The sequence below is a fragment of the Gossypium arboreum genome, chromosome 8, assembly GCF_025698485.1.
Source record: "Gossypium arboreum isolate Shixiya-1 chromosome 8, ASM2569848v2, whole genome shotgun sequence".
Lineage (NCBI taxonomy): Eukaryota > Viridiplantae > Streptophyta > Magnoliopsida > Malvales > Malvaceae > Gossypium > Gossypium arboreum.
In genome coordinates this window covers 7,393,723-7,399,110 of record NC_069077.1, presented here as the reverse complement: position 1 = coordinate 7,399,110, position 5,388 = coordinate 7,393,723, and the positions used below count along the sequence as shown (strand labels likewise).

The 5,388-nt window shown below is 35.6% G+C and overlaps 1 long non-coding RNA gene across 1 annotated transcript; it reads left to right on the top strand.

The window, feature by feature from the left end:
* The first annotated feature begins 2,797 nt into the window (after positions 1 to 2,797).
* LOC128296379 (uncharacterized) lies at positions 2,798 to 4,957 on the top strand. Its single transcript, XR_008286992.1, has 2 exons — positions 2,798 to 2,928; positions 4,758 to 4,957. It is a non-coding gene; the product is annotated as an uncharacterized LOC128296379 (long non-coding RNA).
* The last annotated feature ends 431 nt before the right edge of the window (positions 4,958 to 5,388 follow it).

The following is a 5,388-nucleotide window of genomic DNA, read 5'->3' as shown; positions in this document are numbered from 1 at the left end:
ATGAGCACAAATTATAAGGCTAAATCCTAAAAATGAAGCAAATCCAACAATGCACGATTGAATGCCTATGCAAACGAAGAGGATTTAAAGCGCAATTAACCCTCCAAAGCCGAATGCGGGGATCTCGTCCGAACATGGGTCGGGTTATCAGGTTGCGGCTATCATGCGGCGTCGTTTTTGAACCATCAAACTTGGTCAAAACGGCGCCGTTTCTTATCCCCTTTAATGGCTAAAATCAGCCGAATCCAATCAGTCCCTTTTCTCCTCCCCTTTTCAAACCCTAAATCCTCATCTTAATGGCCGATTCATCTCCAGCAGACGGCGTTCTTCTAGCCTGGAGGAATTTTAGCCTTGAGGACTCCTCTCGGCTTCGATCTCCACGAAGCAAGAAGATATCTACGGTGCGTTTGCAAGGTAAGAGTTGTTTTTTTCCCCTTTTTTATACATTCGAATGCAAAGAAAAAAAAGAGAAAAAAAATGCAGAAAGAAAGAGCCAAGAAGAAGAAGAAATCCGGAAGATTTTTAATCTGAAATCACCTTTTCTTTGCTATTTCTTTGTATTCAATATGTGAATAGTGCGTCTGTATTGCCTATTGCGCGTAAAAAATTACAATGAACCAGAACTTTGGCTTTATAGCCGAAACGGAATAAGAAAGACCCAAAAATAAAAATCAAAATACAAATTTCTCTTTTCGTATTTGCTGTTGTGTGGTTTTGTATTTACTCGCAGGTACGGAGTCTGCTGGCATGCGTTGGCCCTTGGCGTAGGGCATACGGAGGCGCGGACGTGGTCGTACGGTGTTGTGTGCTGGTCGCTGGAGGCATTGTATGGCGCTTGGAGGCTGCAGTGCCTAGCAAAGGCTAGGGTTTCTAAAGTCTTCTGGCCCATTTGGGCTAGGGCATTAGTTTGGGCTTGTAATGATTTTGGGCTGTTATAAGATTTAAGTTTTGGTCTTGTATTTGGATTTAACATTGGACTTTTATTATTGGGTTTTTATTATTTTTTTTTGGTTTTTGGTTTTTTTGTTTTGTTTTATGTTTGCATGGGCCAGGGCCAAAATTGGTCATTACAACGGTTGTAACAGTTTTTCACCCTTGGTCGAGACAGAGAGCCACTATATAGGGTGTCTGGTAAGGTTGATTGATGAAGTAAGTCTAGGTACAAAGAGGAAGAGGAGGAAGGATAGATGGTTTTAGTGTCTTTCTGATAAGTAACAGCGGACCAAGATCGTATTCAAGTTGTTCGACTAAAGAAAGAAACCAAACAGATTTAGGAAAAAAAAAGAAATTTAAGAATTAAGAATAAATATTAAAAATAATAACTAAATAAAGACAAAAGATAGAATAAAAAGTCGAAGATGAATCGAATAAACTGATGAATATGATGTATAGATGGATAAGTATCCAATTGAGTGCTTTGAGGTATAAACCTCTACAAACTCAATTAATGACTTTAATCAATCCTCCAGAAAATAATCATTGGCAAATTGAAAGATAAAAAATTAATTCTCCTCGACTCCTTAAAAAAAAATCAAGAAGACAAGAAAGCAATCTTGCACCAAAGAAACTAAGTCCCAGGGTTGAAAACTTTATTAATTGAAAACAATTGTATATCTAATGAACAATAGAGGGCCTTTATATAGCCTAGCTATGTATATCCAAATAAAACTCTCAATTACACTTAAAACTCTAATTAATCTAAACAAAAGTAGTTTTAAACTATTTTTTGAGTAAGAAATATAAAATTCTAAATAACTTAAAATACTTGCAAAATATCTAAAATTTGGAATAAATAAATTATAAAATAATAAAACCTAATAAATACAATATTGGAGTTATATATATAATAAAAATTAAGCCAAAAAATAGAACTCAATATTATTTAAACTCAAATTAAAAGCCAAAATTCCTAAATTTTGTAATAATTTTATCCAGAAATTTTGCTTGCATGGTCTTCACTAAAATAGTCATAACTTGAGCTCTTGAACTCAGAATCGAGTAATTCAAAATGAGTTTCGAAGATAAGAGATAGAGGAACACTATGAAGATAAATAAACTAAAAATGCCTGGATCCTATCAAAAAAATCATTGCAAGTCGACTGATTTTTCAAACTTGAAAATTAGCAGCTTCGGTGAATGAGATTTAATAAAATTTACTACATTCGTGCATGTATCACTTCCTCTTCTCTTAAGTGTTATGGTGCACTTATATATGGGGGACAAGGGAGTCCATGCATCCTAAGTTCACTGACAATAGAATTATACATTGTTGCAATGTCGATGATGTAATGTTTTAGGATATAACCTCAAAGGACAATTGGGTAACTAAAGTGTAACACCCCAATTTTCGGGAATCCTGTGAATGTTGGCATAGGTTTAATTATGTTAGTGGGCCTCTAGAAGGCCCAAGCTTAAGATAGAACCCGGTAATTTTAGTTAATTTTTGTTCCATAAGAAAAAGGGAGTGAAATTATGAAATAGGACCTATGTGAAAATGTTTGAAAATGCTATAGGCTAAATTGAAGTGACCAAATAAATAGGAGTGCAAAATAAGAGGATTTGCATGACAAACCTCCCATTTTACATGAAGTGGTCAGCCATCATGTTGTTGTAGACAAAATGTACACTTGATATCCATAATTTATGGTACAAATTGATACAAATTGATAATAGGTTAGGTAAATGTTCCATGATAATGGGTTAGGTAAATGTTTCATGATAATGGGTTAGGTAAATGTTTCATGATAAGAATTTCATGTCTTTTGTATTAAATAATTAAATGGATGAAATATGAAGTCTTATTAAAAGAAAAAGGGGTGAAAAGAACAAAGTTTTGTCCATCTTTGTTCATCATAGCTGAAAGTTAGAGAAGAGAAAGGAGAGGAGAAAGTTCTTGAGTGTTCGGTCACTTGGGGAAGAAAATTGAAGGTAAGTTCATGGTAGTTGGCTTCTATCTTGATGTTCATGAGTTCTTCTTGATTCTACCTTAACTCTTGAAGCATATTTTGGTTTTAGTTGTGTTGTGAGCATTTAGTCATGAATTAAAATGAAGGAAATGGTTGTTGTTTCATGTTCTTTTGATGAAAAAAATGGAAGATAGGTAAAGTTGAGCCAAACAAATGAGCATGCATGTGCCTTAGATGTTAAAGGGAAAAATCAGCTAACATGTTGTGCTTTAAAATGATGAAATGAAGATTATTCTTAAGTAAAATCATAGATATGTGATGATTGATTGGTGATATACATGTTTAAATAACATGCATGCAAGGTATGTGTGAAAGAGTGATTTGGTAATAAATCTGCTTGAGACAGCAGCAGTAACGTGACTTTGGAAAATCACCATAAATTGTGGGAGATGAATTAGAAGCTGAATAAATTATGTAATTAAAGCTTATTGAGTCTAGTTTCTAATGAAATAAATAAGAACATATTTTGAATTCTGTACAATGAGAAATTTGATTCGTAATGAAGAGTGGTCAGATTAGTCAAACAGTGAAACATGGGAAACTTTGAGAAAAATCTGGTATTGATTGGCTAAACCAAAAATTCTTAAAATTTTATGGATAGAATATATATGAGTCTATTTCCAGGGAAAATTAACGGAACTTGATTTGGAGTTTCGTAGCTCCAGTTATAAATAATTTAGTGACTGTTGCTCAGGAAGACAGCTTGCAGTGAAATTATGATTATGTGGTAAACATTGACAAAAATTTGTTAATGAGTTGCTTATTGATTTCTTATAAGCTTACTATGATCTGTAGGTATGGTTGGCCGAATATTGTAAGGGGTTAATACGTAGTTTGTATTTGAATAGTTAGATTAACGTGTTAGTAATCCAATTGTAGACGGTTCGTGTGTGGATCTCGTCAAGATATCGTCGCAAATGTGTGTAACTAACACCCTCTTTCTTAGTCTGGATCGGCAAAAGTCGAAAAGCGAAATGCCGAAAACCGGTATTTTGTAGATTTGCGAAAAGGAATGCTCGTGAGGTAAAACGATTAATGTTTTTGGTAAGCTGCAAAATTTGGATTGCAAAGTGCATGATTTACGTGCCCTCGATATTTTTGGGCTTAATGGGCCAAAATTAGAATGATGGCCAACGGCCCAATTCGGTAAGAACCCTCGGTAGTGATTACATTAGTACGTGAAAGGTAGGAATATGCATGAAAAACCCTAAAAGATAAATTACTGAAATACCTTTAAAAGTGGAAAATTTACGTTTTACCCCTAGGAGATAAATTACCAAATACCCCTAGGGTTAAATTGACCTAAATGCATGTTTGATTGTTGTTATTTCTTGCATGCCATGTTGTTATTATCGATGCATGGGACTAGGATATTGACGGAGGAAGTACTGAAAGTGGCTTGTCCACGTCTTGGAGGCTTTGCCTCAATTCTTTGATAATCGAGCGTGCAAGGCACGCAATGTGGAGTGTTAAATTTGGGTGGGTTGAGCTATTCCCACATGGAGTGTATGGCTGGTACGGTGGAGTGTAGTGGTTGGTGGGTTGAGTAGTCTCCCAAATGGGCTTGCATATGTTATTGATGTTGCATGTATTTTGAAATGGGCCTATGGGCGTCTTATTATCTGAATAAGGGCTACTGCCCGGTTTATTATAATCTGAAAGGGCTCTAGCCAGACCACTATTACTGAATGGGCTTAGGCCCAATGGGCTTGAGCTGACTTGGGCTTTGAATGGGTTTTCCTTACACACTGAGTTTCCCCAAACTCACCCCTTTTATTTTCATCCACGCAGGAAATCCCCAACCATAGTGGGCTTGGAGCTGTGAGGGAATTCGGAGTGGCCACCCGTTCTGAAAGTTTGATTTTCTTCTGGTGAACTGGACATCCTTTTAATTACGTTTGAGGTTTTGGGCTTTTAAATGTAATAAGGCCGCTTATTTATTTTTGATGGTTTTTATATGTTTTATTAAGATAGGTAATATTTATATTTAACTGTTGAAATTGGATAGCTTTAGGGCGCTTTTTCAAAAACAGTAATTGTTTTCAAAATAATACGAAAACAAGCAAAGCTTCCGCAATGAAGATATTTTCCAAAATTAATCACTTTTCCTAAAAAGGACTTAATCAAATCGGTTTCCTAGAAATATACATGACGTTAAGGTATGGCAATGGTGGTTTGCATGTCTAGGATTGGATCCGAAGGGAGTTTGGTACTTAAGCAGTCCGATGGACTCACCACCTCTTTTTCGGTTTCCTACCTGGTGCACAGCTTCCATTCACTTTAACCTATAATGAAATTATCTTTTAAAACACTAAGTAAGTTTTTCTGGATCAACAATAGAAAATATTTTGAACGCTTCGATGTGGCATGTCGGATCCGGTCATAACGTCTGGGCCGGGTTTGGGGTGTTACACAAAGAGTC